At 39.9% G+C, this 21,625-nt stretch overlaps 1 protein-coding gene across 2 annotated transcripts in view; it reads right to left on the bottom strand.

Moving 5' to 3' along the window:
- LOC106080795 (uncharacterized) overlaps positions 1-21,625 on the bottom strand; it is an 857,102-nt gene that overhangs the window by 597,593 nt on the left and 237,884 nt on the right. The window lies entirely within an intron of this gene.

Genomic DNA, 21,625 nt, shown 5'->3' with positions numbered 1-21,625 from the left:
GATAGGGGAACCTTCGTTTCATATTTTCTCAAACTTCAGAAAAGGGGAGAAGTTTGTGAAAACTTGTTTTTATATATATTTTAATAATTTTCCTATGGGGTGTTTTCTTGGAGCAAAAGAAAAGAAAAGTGGGACATTAATGAAATATCCCTGAAGAAATGGGAAAAATCTTGGGAAAAATCGGTGATCTGACATACGCACTTGAATTGTTTTGCCGATGAAATAGAGTTAAACCGAAAAGACAATGTGGCACGTTCGGCTGGGCCAATTAAAGCGAACCCTCACCATTGCACTAAAAATTTACACGAACGAACTTAGTTGAAGGCCACATAAGAACTTTACGTACAAAATTTCTGCCATTTCAGCCAAAAATTGATACTTCATGATATGGATGTTGGAAGTCATAACGGAACACTATGTGCAAAATTTCAGCCAAATCGGACAACAATTGCGACTTCCAGGGGCTTAAGATCTGAAATCGGGAAATCGGTTCAAATGGGAACTATATCTAAATCTGAAACACTTTGGGCTATATGCAATCGCCAACTAATAACATCAATGCAAATTTGCCCATGAACATTCCATAGGGAACAGGGGCAAATAAAGAGCCTCCTTTTATAGCCAAACGACGAGCCGCAGAGCGATACCTCTTGGGTAGAAGTTTTTACATGATAAAGTACCTCACAAATGTCGCAAGCATTAGGAGAGCGCTTTGCTCTGCTGAAATTTTTTTTCTGATTTTTTCTCGTCAGGATTCGAACCCGATTTTTACATGATAAAGTACCTCACAAATGTCGCAAGCATTAGGAGAGCGCTTTGCTCTGCTGAAATTTTTTTTCTGATTTTTTCTCGTCAGGATTCGAACCCAGGCGTTCAATGGCTAGGTCATTTTGTCAGAATGGATAAAGAAGCTCCAGCCAAGAAGTCTTTTGAAGGCAAACACGGTGGTACACGCAAACCGGGAAGACCAAAAGCCCGATGGAAAGATCAAGTGGTGAGAGACACCTCGAAACTTGGTGTCGGAGATTTTAGAATGAGCGCGGAAGATCGAGGAGCTTGGAACGCAATTCTACGTTCGGCTAGTGGAACAATTATTCTGTCATAGCCAATTAAAGTAAAGTAAGGATAGACATATGTGCATCTTTTGAAAATTTTGTAAATATTTAAGGCCCCAAAAGGTTGTTTTTGTTGGTAAGAATGTCGAGGGGATCCAACCTACTCACTATTCTAAATTTTGTCAATATCGGGTAACCAAATACGCTCAAGGCCTTTAATTGGGAGATCAGTTTACATGACAGCTATATCAGAATATTTTAATTCAAAGGATTCGGAGCGGATCGGAGTGGAGCGTGAAGCGGAGCGGAGCAGACCTATTTTTGCCGGGGCGGGAGCCAAATTTTTTGAAACCGGAGCGAAACGTGAACGTAGCGGTTTCCAATTTCAAAATCCGGTACGGTCCAACAAAATAAAAATCTTATTAATGCAATTTTTTATACCCACCACCATAGGATGGTGGCGCAGTGCGATTTGAACGGCACTGTGCCAAGTGCGGTTGAAATCGGTCTATAACCTGACATAGCTCCCGTATTAACCGATCTCCCGATTTGACTTCTTGACCCCCAGAAACCACAATTTTTTAGGTCATTTTGTCAGAATGGATAAAGAAGCTCCAGCCAAGAAGTCTTTTGAAGGCAAACACGGTGGTACACGCAAACCGGGAAGACCAAAAGCCCGATGGAAAGATCAAGTGGTGAGAGACACCTCGAAACTTGGTGTCGGAGATTTTAGAATGAGCGCGGAAGATCGAGGAGCTTGGAACGCAATTCTACGTTCGGCTAGTGGAACAATTATTCTGTCATAGCCAATTAAAGTAAAGTAAGGATAGACATATGTGCATCTTTTGAAAATTTTGTAAATATTTAAGGCCCCAAAAGGTTGTTTTTGTTGGTAAGAATGTCGAGGGGATCCAACCTACTCACTATTCTAAATTTTGTCAATATCGGGTAACCAAATACGCTCAAGGCCTTTAATTGGGAGATCAGTTTACATGACAGCTATATCAGAATATTTTAATTCAAAGGATTCGGAGCGGATCGGAGTGGAGCGTGAAGCGGAGCGGAGCAGACCTATTTTTGCCGGGGCGGGAGCCAAATTTTTTGAAACCGGAGCGAAACGGGAACGTAGCGGTTTCCAATTTCAAAATCCGGTACGGTCCAACAAAATAAAAATCTTATTAATGCAATGTTTTATACCCACCACCATAGGATGGTGGCGCAGTGCGATTTGAACGGCACTGTGCCAAGTGCGGTTGAAATCGGTCTATAACCTGACATAGCTCCCGTATTAACCGATCTCCCGATTTGACTTCTTGACCCCCAGAAACCACAATTTTTGTCTGATTTGGCCGAAAATTTACATGTAGTGTTCTGGTATGACTTCTAATAACTGTTCCAAGCACGCTTGATATCGGTCTATAAACTGATACAGCTCCCATATAAACCGATCTCCCGATTTTACTTCCTGAGCCCTTAAAAGCCGTTTTTTGTGTCCGATTTCGCTGAAATTTTGCATGTAGTGTTCCCTTTTGACGTCCAACAACTGTGCAGGGTACGGGTCGATTCGGTCTATAACCTGATATAGCTCCCATATGAACCGATCTCCCGATTTGACATCTTGAGCCCTCACAAGCCACAATTTTTGTCCGATTTGGCTGATAATGAGCATGTAGTATTTTGTTACGACTTTCAACAACTATGCCAAATAGGGTCTAAATTAGTCTATAACATAATACTGCTCCCATGTAAACCCGGCTATGGATCATCTTTGTTTGGTTTCTAGAAGCTTAAATTTTTGCTGGTTGGCTGACAGAAGTTTGGTATGTATGCCTTTCTGCTAAATTAATTTTGCTTAAATTTTTGTCAGAATCCCTGGTGGTGGGTTCCCAAAATTCGGCCTCACCGAACTTAGCACGCGTTTACTTGTTTTATTATCAGTAACAAATTACCATTTTCATACCCTCCACCTTAGGATGGGGGGTTTACTAATTTCGTCATTCTGTTTGTAACTACTCAATATATTCGTCTGCGATCCCATTAAGTATTGGGTTGCCCAAAAAGTAATTGCGGATTTTTCATATAGTCGGTGTTGACAAATTTTTTCACAGCTTGTGAATCTGTAATTGCATTCTTTCTTCTGTCAGTTATCAGCTGTTACTTTTAGCTTGCTTTAGAAAAAAAGTGTAAAAAAGTATATTTGATTAAAGTTCATTCGAAGTTTTATTAAAAATGAATTTACTTTCTTTTAAAAAATCCGCAATTACTTTTTGGGTGACCCAATATATATATTCTTGATCGTCGTGACATTTTATGTCGATCTAGCAATGTCCGTCCGTCTGTCGAAGGCACGTTAACTTTCGAAGCAGTTAAGCTAGCCGCTTTCATCAAAATCGGATGAAAAATGCTCCTTTTATGAGCTCAATACTCCATATAGGGAGGTCAGTCTAAATGGCAGCTATATCCAAATATGTTTCGATCTAGAGAGTATTCAACAAGCAAGTTTACAGGTCTATCAAAACTCGCTGTTTTCAATTTCATCAAAATCGGATGGGCTCAATACTCTATATCGGGAGATCGGTCTATATGGCCGCTATATCCAAATATGGTCCGATCTGGATTATATTCAACAAAAAGGTTTAGCGGGATGCCAGAACTCGCTGTGCCAAATTTCATTGAAATAGTCCGATCTGAACCAGATCTCCTGTGCCAAATTTCATCGAAATTGGATGAAAAATTACCAATTTATTGCCTCAAGACTTTAAGTCTGGAGATGGGTGTTTATAGCGGCTATATATATATATTAAATCCGATTTTATAAGATCAGAAGATCAGGTTTATATGCAAAGAATACGAAATCATCAAAAATTGTTTGGAAAATATTTTTATACCCAAGATATCTGCAAAATTATAAATACCCAGCTTTAGGGTATAAATGGGTAAATGCCCAGGTATTTACCCAACTTATCGGGTAGACACCTTTTGGGTGTCGATTTTGGATCTTGACTTCTTGAGCCACTAGACATGTTTTTCGGCCTAGAGATGAAACCTGTGGAAACCGGAAAAAATCAGTTCAGATTTGGATATAGCTTCCATATATATGTTCGTCCGATTTGCAGTAATAATGCAGAAAAATGTTCACTTGTTCACGGATTTTCTCGTAACTTGGCAGGAAATGATTTTTGCTTGACATTTGATATTACTGGTAAATTTCATGGAAATCGATTCAGATTTAGATATAGCTCTCATATATATGAATCGCCCGATTTTAACATCTAGAGTTACAGAAAGCGCATTTATTGGCCAATATTGTCAAAAATTTTGCAAAACGCTTTCCTCGACTACTACCACAATATCTGATTTGTTAGAAATCGGTTCTGATTTAGATAAGCTCCCGTAACCGATTCTCTCGTAGTGTGGCAGGAGGGATTTTCTTTTGACTTTCAACATTACTGGTGTATTTCAAAAAATCGGTTCAGATATAGATGTAGCTGCCAGATATGTATATCGCCCGATTTTCACTTCTAGAGACATTGCAAGCGCATTTATTGACCAGTCTTGCCAAATCGTTGTACAACGCTTTCCTCGACAACTGGCACAATATCTGAGAAGTTTGCTCCAAATCCGTTCATATTTAGATATAGCTCCCATATAAAGGGTGATTTTTTTGAGGTTAGGATTTTCATGCATTAGTATTTGACAGATCACGTGGGATTTCAGACATGGTGTCAAAGAGAAAGATGCTCAGTATGCTTTGACATTTCATCATGAATAGACTTACTAACGAGCAACGCTTGCAAATCATTGAATTTTATTACCAAAATCAGTGTTCGGTTCGAAATGTGTTCATTCACCGTAACGTTGCGTCCAACAGCATCTTAGAAAAAATACGGTCCAATGATTCCACCAGCGTACAAACCACACCAAACAGTGCATTTTTCGGGATGCATGGGCAGTTCTTGAACGGCTTCTGGTTGCTCTTCACTCCAAATGCGGCAATTTTGCTTATTTACGTAGGCATTCAACCAGAAATGAGCCTCATCGCTGAACGGTGAATGAACACATTTCGAACCGAACACTGATTTTGGTAATAAAATTCAATGATTTGCAAGCGTTGCTCGTTAGTAAGTCTATTCATGATGAAATGTCAAAGCATACTGAGCATCTTTCTCTTTGACACCATGTCTGAAATCCCACGTGATCTGTCAAATACTAATGCATGAAAATCCTAACCTCAAAAAAATCACCCTTTATATGTTCGTCCAAATTTGAGAAATACTGCAATAAGGTGCTCATTTGTTAACCGATTCTTTTGAAATTTGGCTGGAAAACTGGTGAAAGAAATCGGCCCAGATATGGATATAGCTGTCATATATGTATATCGCCCGATTTTGACACCAAGAGCTACTGCAAGCGCATTTTTTGACCAATCTTGCCAAAATTTTGCACGGGGCTTTCCTCAGCACCTACCACACCACCTGAGAAGTTTGCTCGAAATCGGTGAATTTTTAAATACAGCTCCCATATCTATTTTCGTCAGATTTTTGATAATTTTCAATATGTTGCAATTTGTCAACCGTAGTTATTACAGTTTGAACATATTTGCTCGAAATTTGATGCGGATTATTTAACAACCCATCTAAAAACATCCTCCGAAATCCATAAATATTGGTTCAGAATTGGTTATAGCCCCCACATTGCACTTTAAGGTTAGGTGTAGGGTATTATAGAGTCGTCACCGCCCGACATTTCTCCTTCCTTACTGGATTTCAATATCACTGAATTTGAAAAAATGTTTTTCTGATAAAATAAATACTTTTATGCGCCCGCAATTTAATTGTAAAATTTCGATTTACTTAAGGAAAACTTCAATTGGCCCCAATAGTTTAATGAAAAAAGCCCCCAAATTAATGAAAATTAGCCCCAATAGTTTTGTTTGCTTTGCTTCATATATCTGTACGGGGCTTTTTCATTTTTTTTTTTCATATATTTTACGAAAACTTCATATTTTCGTAAAATTTTTTAATTTCGTCGAAATTTAATGTCGATAAATAATTTGTAAAAATCTTTTTTTATTTAATTTTCATGAAAAATTTCATCAAAAATTGTATTTCCGAAGAAAATTCTTTTGTACAACAGCACATCGAAATATTTTTTTTTTTTTTAATTTTTACCGGACATAAAGTCTTGACGAGTTCTCAGCCTTAAAGTGTTTACCATTGATATTCCCTCTCCCTTAAACCACACCAACTTCAAAGTATTTTCCCTAATAGGTGATAATGCAGTCGCAATTCCAGACTCATTTTTCTTCTGCACTTTTCTTTTGTGATAAAAATGATCTTACCAGATTCAATTCAAACAAAATTTATTGAAAAAAAAAATCCTTCAAAACAAATTTTGTAGTTCTGTTGATAGCTTATGAATTTTTCGGAAATAACATTCATGTCAAAAGCTTTAGCCTTTGTCACGAGAAAAGCTTAACGTTTCAAGACAAAAGTCAAATAAACCAAAAACAAGGCTAAAGTATTTCGCCAATCATTTTTTTTCCTTCTCGTTGAAGGCATTGGCAAACGCAATGCCGTGTGGCTGGCTGATAAGCTCAAATATGTCTCAACTCCAAATCAATATATTGGGTGAGCGAGCTCAGCTCGTTATGTGTTGTGAGCCTTTTGACATTTCTTAAATCAATCACAAAAATATAAATCAAATGTTACTCCTTGTTGTTCACTTATTAAAACAAATCCTTTGCATATTTATTCCATACAACCGTCAGCAGCAACAGCATCACTAGCGCACAGCCTACGCACTTGTTTATTTTGATGGCATATCCTGGAAAGAAATCTTCCCAAAAGGATCCGAAAATATCCTGCTATGTTGTTATTGTTGAACAATGGAACTCAGCCTGTTGACATGACAGTGAAATATACTTTAAAAAATATTTGCATGTCTGATGCTTGATGATATTAAGGCACGAGTAAAGCAAAAATGTTTTCTTCACTTTTTTTCTTTGAATGAAAGCATTTTGCGAGCTATGCCCGGGAATGATTTACGCACGTTTAAGAATAACAAATGTTTACATAAAAATTCTGGTTATGTTTACATCGGCTAGGAGTCATCATGAATACGACGACTAAGAAAAAATGTATTCAAGTTGCTGACGAGGACGATGATGATGATGATGATGATGGGTTGGCAGCAATCAGTGATGCCAGGCTTGGCAATTATATGAAATCGAATCAACACAACGAGTTTAGCCTGCCAAATATTTGCTACCCTCGATTTAAGGAAAGATTTCCGAAACCCCATATAGTAACCAGGGCTGCGCACTCTAGCCCTCGACTCCGGTTCAGTGATACACCACTACTGTGGTACAGGGTATTATAACTTAGTGAATTTGTTTGTAATACCCAAAAGGAAGAGAGATAGACCCATTGATAAGTATACCGATCGACTCAGAATCACTTTCTGATTCGATTTAGCTGTCTGTCCGTCTATTTGTCTGTCCATGTTAATTTGTGAACAAAGTATAGGTCGCAATTTTCAACCGATCGTTTTCCAATTTGGTACAGGTATGTTTTTCGGTCTAGAAACGAAGCCTATTGAAATTGGAAAAAAAATCGGTTCAGATTTGGATATAGCTCCCATATATATGTTCGTCCAATTTTCAGTAATAATGCAATAAAAAGGTGATTTGTTAACCGATTCTCTCGAAATTTAGCAAGAAGGTTTTTTTATGACTCTCGACATTACAGGTGAATTTCATAGAAATCGTTTCAGATTTAGATATAGGCAACTGCAAGATAGCGCATTTATTGACCAATCTTCCCAAAACTTCGTACAACGCTTTCCTCGACGACTACCACAATATCTGACAAGTTTGCTTGAAATCGGTACAGATTTGGATATAGCTCCCATATATATGTTTATCCGACTTTCAATATGGCAATAAAATTGTCTTTTGTTAACCGATTCTCTCGAAATTTGCCAGGAAGGATTTTCTTACGATTCTCGACATTACTGGTAAATTTCTTTGAAATCGGCCCAGATTTAGATATAGCTGTCATATATGTATACCGCTAGATTTTCATCCCAAGAGCCAATGCAAGCGCATTGTTTGACCAATCTTGCCAAAATTTTGCACAACGCTTTCCTCGACGACTACCACATTATCAGAGATGTTTGCTCGAAATCGGTTCAGAATTAGATATAGCTACCAGATTTCGTCAGATTTTGGGTAACTTGCAATATTTTTCAACCATAGTTGATATAGTTTGATTACAATTGCTCGAAATTTGATAGGGATTGTTTAATAACACGTCTGAAAATATCCGCCGAGGTAAATCAAAATTTGTTCAGAATTGTACTTATAGGGTAGGTATAGGGTATTATACAGTCGGCACCGCCCGACCTTTGCTCTTCCCTACTGGTTTTTTCTTTAATTTTCGTCGAATTACATAGTCTTATCGATTTTCGTTCGAGCTTGGCAAACGTTCATCATTTCGTTCTTTTCGGTACATTTTAGTACCTCGCGAGGGTAACAGTGCATACACCCTAGGGCGCCTCGGTTTCGTTGCTGAATGCATTGATTTTGGATCTCAGCTGAACTGAAAGTTAGCCCAAGATATACAAACTTGGGTGGAAAACAAGTAAAAAGGCATTAAGGCATTGGGCCGAGGCGAACTTTGGCTACCCACCACCCCGGATATATATGTAAACCACATCTCGTTAAAATTCAGTTTAAATGTTTTATTTGTACATCCAAATATGGTCCGATTTGGACCAAATTCGATACGGACATTAAGTGGTCTAATAAAAAAGAATCACTGTTCAATTTCGGTTCAATATTGGTCTTATCGGCAGCGATATTCAAATATGGACCGATCTGAACCATATCGAAAAGCCTAACATAAGTCACTGTCCCATATTTCAGCGAAATCGGACATACACCTTTTATGGGTCACAGATCTAAAATCGAGAGATCGGTCTAAATGGCAGCTGCATCCAAATTTGGACCAATCTGAGCCAAACTGAACAAGAAAAAAGGCGATAAGTTCGGCCGGGCCAAACTTTGGATACCCACCACCTCGGGTATATATGTAAACCACCTTTCATAAAAATTCGGTGAAAATTTCATACCTTATGTCCCATATCAGTTATATCTAAATATGTTCCGATTTGGACCAAATACTAATAAGTACACTAGCTATATCTAAAAATAAACCGATCTGAACTATATACTACACGGATGTCGAAAAGCCTAACATAAGTCACTGTGTCAAATTTCAGTGAAATCGGATTATAAATGCGCCTTTTATGGGGCCAAGACTTTAAATCGAGATATCGTTCTACATGACAGCTATATCCAAATCTGGACCGATTTGGGCCAAGTTGCATAAAAATGTCGAAGAGCCTAACACAAAGCACTGTCCCAAGTTTCGGCGAAATCGGACAATAAATGCCTCTTTTATGGGCCCAAAACCTTAAATCGAGAGATCGGTCTATATGGCAGCTATATTCAAATCTGGACCGATCTGGGCAAAATTGAAGAAGGACGTCGAAGAGCCTAACCAAATTCACTGTCTCAAATTTCATTGACATCGGACAATAAATGCGTCTTTTATGGCCCCAAAAACCTAAAACCTAGATATCGGTCTATATGGCAGCTATATCCAAATCTGGACCGATCTGTGCGATATTGCAGAAGTATATCAAGGGGCTTAACTTAACTCACTGTCCCAAATTTCGGCGACATCGGACAATAAATGAGCATTTTATGGGCCTAAAACCATAAATTAAGAAATCGGTCTATATGGCAGCTATCTTCAAATCTGAACCGATCTGAACCAAATTGCAAGAATATGTTTAAGGGCCTTACACAACTCACTGTCCCAAATGTTAGCAAAATCGGACAACAAATGTGGCTTTTATGGGCCTAAGACCATATCAGAGGATCGGTCTATATGGCAGCTATATCCAAATCTGGATCGATCTGAGCCAAATTGACGAAGGATGTCGAAGGGTCTTACGCAATTCGCTGTCCCGAATTTCATCAAAATCGGATAATAAATGTGGCTTTTGTGGGCCTAAGACCCTAAACCGGAGGATCGGTCTATATGGCAGCTATATCTAAATCTGAACCGATCCAAGCCAAATTAACGAAGGAATTCGAAAGGCCTAACACAACTCATTGTCCCAAATTTCAGCGAAATCGGATAATAAATGTGGCTTTTATGGGCCTTAGACCCTAAATCGGAGAATCGGTCTATATGGCAGCTATATCCAAATCTGAACCGATCTGAGCCAAATTGACGAAGGATGTTGAAGGGCCTAACACAACTCACTGCCTCAAATTTCAGCAAAATCGGATAATAAATGTGGCTTTTATGGGCCTAAGACCCTAAATCGGCGGATCGGTCTATATGGGGACTATATCAAGATATAGTCCGATATAGCCCATCTTCGAACTTAACCTGCTTATGGACAAAAAAAGAATCTGTGAAAAATTTTCAGCTCAATATCTCTATTTTTAAAGACTATAGCGTGATTTCAACAAACAGACGGACAGACGGACGGACATGTCTAGATCGTCTTAGATTTTTACGCTGATCAAGAATATATATACTTTATAGGGTCGGAAATGAATATTTCGATGTGTTGCAAACGGAATGACAAAATGAATATACCCCCATCCTTCGGTGGTGGGTATAAAAAAGATGTCAAGTGACCTAACACAATTAACTGCCTCAAATTTCAGCAAAATCGAATAATGAATGTGGTTTTTGTGGGCCTATGACCATAAATCGGCAGATAGGTGTATATGGTGGCTATATAAAGATATATTCCGATATAGTCCATCTTCGAAATTAACCTGCTTATGGACAAAAAGAGAATTTGTGAAAAGTTTCAGCGCAATATATCAATTTTTAAAGATTGTAGCGTGATATCTACAGCCAGACGGACGGACGGATATGGCTAGATCGTTTTGGATTTTTACGGCGATCAAGAATATCAAGGGTGATTTTATAGCTTTTATCGTTTTGGCAACATATCTTTTTAAACAGCTCACGCACGTCTCGTCTTTTGTTTCACTGTCAAACTTTTTCAGTTTGGTCTATAATTTAACAATGTATCGTCTTACAAACGAACAACGCTTGCAAATTATCGAATTTTATTATCAAAATGCATGCTGTGATAATAAAGTTCATTGCGCGCTTCTTCTTCTTCAGCAACGAACCCCATTTTTAGCTCAAAGGGTACGTAAATAAGCAGAATTGTCAATTTTAGAGTGAAGATCAGCCAGCAGTGCGAGAGCTACCAATGCATCCAGAAAAGGACACAGTTTGGTGTGGTTTATGGGCTGGTGGCATCATTGGATCGTACTTCTTCGAAGGTGTATGTGAGCTGATATCCAACGTTTTTTTTGCCCAATATGCAAGAGCTTGACATACATGACATTTGGTTTCAACAAAACGCACTGTGACCGATATGCCCATTTTAACGGTATTTTACCTCTAGAGGGCGCAATTCTTATCCGATTTAGCTGACATTTTGCAGGACGTCTTCTGTAATGTCCTCCAATATCCTAATCGGCCCAAAACCTGATATAGCTCCCATATAAACCGATTTCCCGATATGATTTGGAGCCGTAGAGGACAATTCTTATCCGATTTGGCGGAAATGGAGAAGACTTCATGCCTTTTTCTGAATTTTATGTGTTTTTTTAAGCGTGTTAAATCACGCTGTAATTTTTTTTATAGGGTCGGAACTTGAAATTTCGATGTGTTGCAAACGAAATGTGAAGTGAAGTGTGAGTGAATACGCCTCCATCCTACGATGGTGAGTATAATAACAGAGGGCCACCGTAGCGCAAAAGTTAGCATATCCGCCTAGGACGCTAAACGCCTTTGTTCGAATCCTGGCGAGAGCATCAGAAAACATTTTTCAACGGAGGTTATCTCCTGTTAATGCTGGCGAGGTTCTTTGTTATGTAAAAACTTCTCCCCAAAGAGCAATACGCACGCCGTTCGCACTCGGCTATAAAAATGAGGCCCCTTATCAATGAGCTTAAATTTGAATTGGGCAGCACTCATTGCGAAGTTTGTCTCTGTATCTTAATGAAATGTTCATAGGAAAATTTGCAAAAAATTTGCGTTTGAAACTCTGCAGATGGACAACGGTCCAGTACCAGGAATCCACCCGAACCAGTAGATTCGGCGGGGACGGAATATCTGCAGCTCCCAACCTCATGTTACACATAACAAACAAACACACAGCAAGCACCCAACTTGATCTCTACGAACAATACACTGATCCGACTAGACAATATTGACTAGGTCCCCTGTAAGAATATCTGTGATAGACTCTCGGGAGTTGAGACGATCCCGCTTTACGAAATGGATGTAGAGGACGTTCAAATGGTATCCTCCGACCCGACGGCAGTTCGAACCTCAACTCCTGGTGGAGAGGCGGGAGTTCGCAAGGAGATAAGCTGAAAGTTCAAAAGACGGAAGAGCGGAAAGGGGAAGAAGGCTACAAGCGCTCGTTACGGTATTTGGGGAAGATGGAGGGTCTACAACTATCCACCCTGACGAACCGTGACAAGTTTTTAATGTGCAAACATAAGTTTAACGTCAGAAAGCATGAGTTTATGATGAACGCTACTGTCGTGGATCGTATATGGACCTATGCTACATCGGATGATACAAGAACAGACACAAACGCTAACACAAAAACGGAAACTGGTGCAAACGCTACAAAACCGAGAATACAAATGGAAGCACCACACGGTAACGCCAGGCCCAGAAAACGGCATAACTGTTAAGACGAGGCCTTGCATTGATCCTGCCGCCAGAGCCAGAAGGGTGATCGGGAGAGTGTCCTCCTGGCAAGGGTGTCTCACTCAAATGACAGGGGCAGCTATCTGGCGATGCGCAGCGCCTGATGGCAAATGGACCAAAATATTGAACAGTTTGTCATCGGCCCTTAAACTACAAGTGGGTATCCTCGATCGGGGCAACTTGTTAATCGAAGCGAAGATTCTCCAAGCCCTATCGGAAAATGTAAGAACCACTCCTTCGCGACTTTCGATTGCGCCAAGTGGCAGAAGATCGTCAAGGCCATCGGATGCGGTAATGAGAAAGCATTAGATTTTCTTTCGACCTGCATCGGTGGTCTTGACCCTCTTTGCCTTGGTATGAAGATAGAGCTGGTCCGATTGATCAGACCCCCCGCTGTACGACGTTGCTGGTGTGAATTCCTCCTCCTGTATTTGAGGATGAAGCTATACTAAGGCTGCTTAAAGGGCAGAATAAGCATATTCTGGCGGAGGACTGGACAATTGTAAGGGTACGGGCGAATTATAAAATATTAAAGGTAATGGCAAGGAACTCTAGATCATGGTTGGTTCAGAATCTTTGTCACTCCTGAAGTCCCTGCTGGGAGTGATCAAGTGCGGCTTTAACCAGGTAAGAATGGTCCTGGCCCCCGATGATGACAGCTTCACCCAGGGTGCTAAGGGGCATGGGTTGACTGAAATTAGTACAGATTAACCTACACCACTCAGAGGCAGAGGGGAGGCCACTGTAGCGCAGAGGCTAGCATGTCCGCTTATGGCACTGACCGTTTGGGTTCGAATCCTGGCGAGCCCATTACAAAACAAATTTTCAGCGGTGGTTTTCCCCTCCTAATGCTGGCAACATTTGTGAGGTACTAAGCCATGTAAAACTTCTCTCCAAAGAGGTGTCGCACTGCGGCACGCCGTTCGGACTCGGAGGAGGCCCCTTGTCATTGAGCTTAAACTTGAATCGTACTGCACTCATTGATATGAGAGAAGTTTGCCCCTGTTCTTTAGTGGAATGTTTATGGGCAAAATTTGCAATTTATTCAGAGACAGAGGCTACTAATGTCTGCTGAGAAATATGGGTAGAGATGGCCCTGAAGTTGTACTCGTTCACGAAGCGTTCGAGAAATCTGAATCTCATCTCCTCCCAGCAGAGGGTAAGATTAAAAGCCGTAGCCACTAGAGATTTGAACTTAACTCTGATATCACGTTTCAGCGATGAAGACTTCACGGTAATGGCCTTAGAGAGACCGAGCAAACTATTATCTGGCCTTCATGTACCTTGCATACGATGTAGACAATCCCCCTACAGACACAGTCCGGGCCCTGGTCAGCTGGTCAGCTGGTGCGAGGATAAGAGGCATGATCTTGTGCTGCTGGGTGACTCCAATGCACACCACAGTCTCTGGGGAAGCACTGATACCAGCAAGAGATGTGACTCACTTTTTGATTACATTTTATCCACGGGTCTGGTTGTATGAAATAGGAACAACGACCCTACTTTCTACAACCTGATCATGGAATAGGTTTTTTATAAAACGCTTGTGACAGACGGTGATTCGGTGAAAGTCTTGAGCTGGAATGTCTCCACTTAGTGCTACTTTTCGCATTGCTATAGAATATCTTTTCAGGACGAGCACAAGATGAGGAAGAGGAGGCTATACAGATACCCGAGAAGAAACAACTGGGTGAAAATCAGATAACAGATACAGAAGCTGAGGCCCCTTCAGGGGACACTGGATGACGCAAAGGTACTGTGGGCCGCAGTGAATCTTGTCATGGGATGCCTAAACGAGGCCCTTTTAAAGGCATGTTCCAAACTAATACCGCCGATTACAACCAACCAGTCTTGGAGGTCAACGGAGCTGCAGGTGCTCAGGCGGGACTGCAGGAGGCTTTTTAACAACACCAAGAGAGAGAAATAGAACTCGGCAGAGGGTTGGGACAAATATCGCGAGGACGAAAAAGGCAAAGAAGAGGTCTGGGCGAAATTTTGTGGACAATTGGTATATTGAGCAATATTGAGGCATCTAGGTTCCGCAAAGTGCTCTCGAAGAATCCTATCATGTCTAATTTCCTGAATAGGAAGGAGAATGATAAGAAGACGGTGGAATTTATGGTTCAGAGGGCAGAGGGTTGGAACAAATATCGCGAGGACAAAAAGGTAAAGAAGAGTTCTGGGCGAAATTTTGTGGACAATTGGAATATTGAGCAGTATTGAGGCATCTAGGTTGCGCAAAGTGCTCTCGAAGAATCCCAGCATGTCTAATTTCCTGAAGAGGAAGGTGAATGGTTAGAAGACGGTGGAACTTATGGTGGTGGTTCAAAAGGCCAAACTATTTTCTAGACATCGTAAAAGCAAGTAACTATATTTAAAATTTAGCTCTGCTTTGTTTTTTTCTCGGAGGCCACCTTAGCGCAGAGGTTAGCATGTCCGCCTATGACGCTGAACGCTTGGGTTCGAATCCTGGCGAGACCATCAGAAAAATTTTTCAGCGGTGGTTTTCCCCTCCTAATACTGGCAACATTTGTGAGGTACCATGCCATGTAAAACTTCTCTCCAAAGAGGTGTCGCACTGCGATACGCCGTTCGGACTCGGCAATAAAAAGGAGGCCCCTTATCATTGAGCTTAAACTTGAATCGGACAGCACTCATTGCTAGGTGAGAAGTTTGGCCGTTTTCCTTAGTGGAATGTTCATGGGCAAAATTTGCATTTATTTTTTTCTCCTTGGCAACTCTCCACCACCAATCTCAAGCTTAGCAAAATTATGAAACGAAGATAATAATGACGCTGTTGACAGGACCCAAAAATAAAGTATTTGTATGTGTGCGGCTTCTGTTGTTGATGATAACAACATTATTATATACTTCTTTATGTACACTAAAACCCACATAAACTCAGACACACATACATACATACAAACACATACCTCTGTTAACTGTCAAAAAGCCAAGACAATAATATTTATACTGTCATAATAGAAACAATAAAGAAATCAAGAATGCAAGCACCTCAAAAAACCCCACCCCAAGAGTGGTAGAAAAAGGCGATCTACGCTTTTGACATGCCTCCCCCAAATCACCATGGCTATTGACTCACTAAAGAAAGAAAAAAAAGGTATCCTTCCATGCGCCACCGCCTTTGTCAGAGCCAGGCGCAGACGAGTGACATAAGAAACGGTCAAAACAAATAGCCATCAATCAATTTTCTTCATTGTAGCTTGTTATTTGTTTTCATATCCATTCCATCCATCTGTCTATAAGAGAGCCCGTAAAACTGGTGGACAAACAAAACATAAATAATAATAATAATAACGATAAAACACTCTGTTGTAGGAGTGAAACCAAAGCTGTTTACTTCAAAAAAAAAAGAAGAAAAAAAAAAGATAGTAACCTAAAGGTTGTCCCAGATTGTATCATCATTTCGTCTCATTTTAATCCAATTTGCTTGAATAAATAATTGTCTATATCACTTTATCAAAATTAATGTAACGTACTACTTAACAAAGTGCTTTATGGTGGTAGTGAATATTTTTTTAAGTTCTTTGAGAAATTCACTGATTTAGAGAGAAATTCACTGATTTATCCTTGAGGTAAGTATTGGTGCATACATGTGGGTGCTAAGAAGAAGTAAGAAGTAAGAAGTGCAAAATGGCACTTTCTTTTCTGATTGAGCCGGAGATCTTAACAATGGGGCAAAGGTTCACCTTTACGCTATATATTGGGCAATTAGAAAATTTGTCTTAAATTCGATACTAAAAAGTTTAAAATGGTATGTACAATTTCTTAAAATTGGAATGCATCGACTTAAAGATTTTCCTGAAATTCGTGCAGTTACGTATCAAAAACTTAAAAACGTTTCGAATTGGTACTTTCTATCTATTGGGCTACAGCTTTGTGTATTTGTCCGAATATCGATTGATATATTTTTCCTATCGATTAAAGAGGCAAAGTTGAAATGTTTGCAAAATTAAAAGCGTGCTAAGTTCGGCCGGGCCGAATCTTATATACCCTCCACCATGGATCGCATTTGTCGAGTTCTTTTCCCGGCATCTCTTCTTATGCAAAAAAAAGGATATAAGAAAAGATTTGGTCTGCTATTAGAGCGATATCAAAATATGGTCCGGTTTGGACCACAATTAAATCATATTATGTTGGAGACCTGTGTAAAATGTCAGCCAATTCGAATAAGAATTGCGCCCTTTGTGGGCTCAAGAAGTAAAATAGAGAGATCGATTTATATGGGAGCTGTATCGGGCTCTAGACCGATTCAGACCATAATAAACACGTATGTTAATGGTCATGAGAGAATCCATCGTACAAAATTTCAGGCAAATCGGATAATAATTGCGATCTCTAGAGGCTCAAGAAGTCAAGATCCCAGATCGGTTTATATGGCAGCTATATCAGGTTATAAACCGATTTGTACTTTATTTGACACAGTTGTTGAAAGTAACAATAAAAAACGTCTTGCGAAATTTCAGCCAAATCGGATAGGAATTGCGCCCTCTAGAAGCTCAAGAAGTCAAGACCCAAGATCGGTTTATATGGCAGCTATATAAGGTTATGGATCAATTTGAACCATACTTGGCACAGTTGTTGGATATCGTAACAAAACACGTCTTGCAAAATTCCATTCCAATCGGATAAGAATTGCGCATTCTAGAGGCTCAAGAAGTCAAGACCCCAGATCGGTTTATATGACAGCTATATCAGGTTATAAACCGATTTGAACCATACTTTGCACATTTGTTGGATATCATAACAAAACACGTCGTGCAAAATTTCATCCCAATCGGATAAGAATTGCGCACTCTAGAGGCTCAAGAAGTCAAGACCCAAGATCGGTTTATATGACAGCTATATCAGGTTATGAACCGATTAGAACCATATTTGACACAGTTGTTGGATGTCATAACAAAATACTACGTGCCAAAATTCATTCAAATTGGATAAGAATTACGCACTCTAGAGGCTCAAGAAAATCAAGACCCAAGATCGGTTTATATGACAGCTATATAACGTTATGGACCGATTTGAACCATACTTGGCACAGTTGTTGGATATCATAACAAAATACTACGTGCCAAAATTCATTCAAATTGGATAAGAATTGCGCACTCTAGAGGCTCAAGAAATCAAGACCCCAGATCGGTTTATATGACAGCTATATCAGATTATGGACCGATTTGAACCATACTTGGAACAGTTGTTGGATATCGTAACAAAACACGTCGTGCAAAATTCCATTCCAATCGGATAAGAATTGCGCACTCTAGAGGCTCAAGAAGTCAAGACCCAAGATCGGTTTATATGACAGCTATATCAGGTTATGAACCGATTTGAACCATACTTGGCACAGTTGTTGGATATCATAACAAAACACGTCGTGTAAAATTTCATTCCAATCGGATAAGAATTGCGCACTCTAGAGGCTGAAGAAGTCAAGACCCAAGATCGGTTTATATGGCAGCTATATCAAAACATGGACCGATATGGCCCATTTACAATACCAACCGACCTACACTAATAAGAAGTATTTGTGCAAAATTTCAAGCGGCTAGCTTTACTCCTTCGGAAGTTAGCGTGCTTTCGACAGACAGACGGACGAACGGACGGACAGACGGACTGACGACATAAAATTTCACGACGATCAAGAATATACATACTTTATGGGGTCTCAGACGAATATTTCGAGTAGTTGCAATCAGAATGACGAAATTAGTATACCCCCCATCTTATGGTGGAGGGTATAAAAACGGATCCGATATCAAATGTATCCTATAAAATATATTGCGCTTATGGAGGGTGCAATTTTTATCCGATTGGGCTAAAATTTTGTACAATGATTTTTCTCATTACTTCCAACTGACACATTAAATTTGATTTTATTTGGAACTAGCCGAACTGGGCCCGTTGCGCTGCGCCTTCTTTAACTCTCTTATATCTTTCTAGGGTGGGGATACTTCGCCCTGAATGCGGATATCGAATTCGTGCCATTGTAGAATATGACGCTGAACGCGTTCGAATCATGAGGAGAACATCGGACAAAGCGGTGTTTATCCCTTCTAAATGTTGGCGACATTTGCGAGGTACAATGTCATGCATGGTCATTTAAAAAATTTTCCCAAAGAGGAGTCGCACTGCGGGACGCCGTTCAGGACTCGGCTATAAAAAAGGTCCCTTTTCATTGAGTTTAAACTTGAATCGGAAAGCACTCATTGGGAATTTGCCCCTTCTCGATTCCTGGTTGTAATGTTTTTCTTTAGGGTAATGTTCTCATTAGGGGAGGGATAGCACCTCAGACATTTCCACACAAATATGGATATCAAATTCGTGCAGCACTTCCAAGTTCCTTTAATTTAAGCCCCATATTGCGATGGCCGGTAAATATGAACCGTTTGGAGGGTGTTTTGGGGCTGGGTTGGCCACCGGCACTTTGTATTACTAAGACCCAAATTTTAATACCATTTTAGTTTTCTGGTCTCCAATACCTTTCATTTGATACCCTTATTGTGTCCATCGGACCTTTTTCGGATAAGTGTGGCGTTTTTTGGGTAAGGGGGAGTGTCCGCCCCCGATATCTTATATATCCTATGTTTCCTTCCAGTTAAACGTACACAATCTATGAAATATTTAAGAAAAACAGTTCAGCCTAATGGCGTTTTTGAGGGGTGGCGTGACCCCCTATACTTCGATCTGATTTTGTATGCCAAATTCGAAATCTACTCCCGAATGCCTTTCATTTGAGCCTCATATTGAAAATAACGTCCAATATGTCTGTTTGGGGAAGTTTTGGGGTTGGGGCGGCCCGATGGGTACTTAGACTCAAATTTTAATACCGTATTCGTATTCTACTCTCCAATACCTTTCATTTGATACCTACATTGTCCCGATCGGCCCACTTTTGATTTTGGTTTGTGTTTTTGGTGTAAGGGGAGGGTCCGTCCACCTTCCGATACCGAAAAATTATATAGCCTATGTTTCCTTCCAGACCAACCTACACAATATGCGAACAAACAAACCGAGTCCCATATATCCGTGATTGGCTAATGTGCCCATTTTGGGCAGATTCCTTATCTACTCCTGCATAATTTTCATTTGTTACCCATATTGTCTTTATCGGTCCACTTTTGATTGTGGGTGGTGTTTTTAGAGAAACGGTGGAGGGTCCGCCATCTTCCGTTCTCAATAAATTATAAAGCCTTTTCCTACTTCCTGGCCATATTCGTAATCTACTTCCGAATACATTTGATTTGAGTCCCATATTGTCATGATCGTCAAATAAACCTATTTTAAGGGGTTTTGGGCCTGGGGCGGTCCCCCAGGTACTCAGACCCAACTTTTATTACGAAATACGTACTCTTCTCTTGAATACCTTTCATTTGAATCCCATATTATCCCGGTTGGGTTACCTTTTTTTTTGGTAGTACTTTTGGGGTAAGAGGGAGGGTCCGCCCCCCTCTCGATATCAAAAAATTATATAGGCTATGTTTCCTTCCAGACCATATACTCAAAAACGGTTCAGCTGTTTTTGGGTCTATACGGAACAAACAAACAAACCGACAAACATTCAAAAAACACCCACAAATTGAATTTTATATATTAGATGTGCGTTGATATTGCCTCTATATAAATCGATCTACCGATTTTTACTTCTCATATCCGTTTGAAATATAGGTGATTGGAAAATAGTATCGATACTATCGATATTTACTATTAGATAGTAAATATCGACATTTCAGCTAAATCGGACGGGCTCTAGAAGTCCAATGGGGAGGTCGGTTTATATGGGAGCTATAACTAAATTTGAACCGATATGGGCCATTTTCAATCCCCAATGATCTACATCGAAATTAAGTATCTGTGCAATATTTCAAGCTGCTAGCTTTACGCGTTCGACCTCTACATTGCTAGATGAACGTCGAGACGTTCTGAGTTGATCTCCTCCATGCCCCCATTTTCAAAAACGCCAGATCTCAGAGCTAGGTAGACCTATTTAAGCGAAATTTTGCACGTCACCCTATGGTATCCCAAAAACATGAAATCGGTATAATATTTTTGGGTCAAATAACTTGGGGGAACGCCCCATCTCAAATCCCACCCGAACGGAAATGTTTACCGATTGGGACAATATGGGTATCAAATGAAAGGTAGTTAAGAGTAGAATACAAAATTGGCAAAAAAAATGTCACTCTTAGTGTCGGAGGGTCCTACACCCCCAAAAACACCATCCAACAGGACACTTTTACTGCTTTGGGCTATATGGGTCTAAAATGCGAGGTATTTAAGAGTAGAGTACGTACTTGGCATAAAAATGCCACCTTAATGTCAGAGGGGGTCACCCACACCCAAAAACACCACTCAACAGGACACTTTCACCTCTTTGGACAATATGGGTATCAAATGAAAGGTTTTAAAAATTAGAGTATAAATCTGACATAAAAGTTAATTTCTTGGTGTTTAAGGGGTCTCCCCACCCACCAAAACCACCCAATAGGACATATTTACCTATTGGGACAATATGGATATCAAATGAAATGTATTTAGAAGTTGAGTACAAATGTGACACAAAAATTTCTTACTTGGTGTCTGAGGCGTCCCCCACCCACAAAACCCCTCAACAGGACATATGTACCGATTGGTCCAATATGGGTATCAAATGAAAGAAATTTAGAAGTTTAGTACACATCTTATAGAATTTGGTCCAAGGTGTCTACGGCGCTTAACCAA

Source organism: Stomoxys calcitrans, chromosome 2 (genome assembly GCF_963082655.1).
Source record: "Stomoxys calcitrans chromosome 2, idStoCalc2.1, whole genome shotgun sequence".
Lineage (NCBI taxonomy): Eukaryota > Metazoa > Arthropoda > Insecta > Diptera > Muscidae > Stomoxys > Stomoxys calcitrans.
The sequence above is the reverse complement of the archived record's forward strand: the minus strand, read 5'-3'. Positions and strand labels throughout refer to the sequence as shown.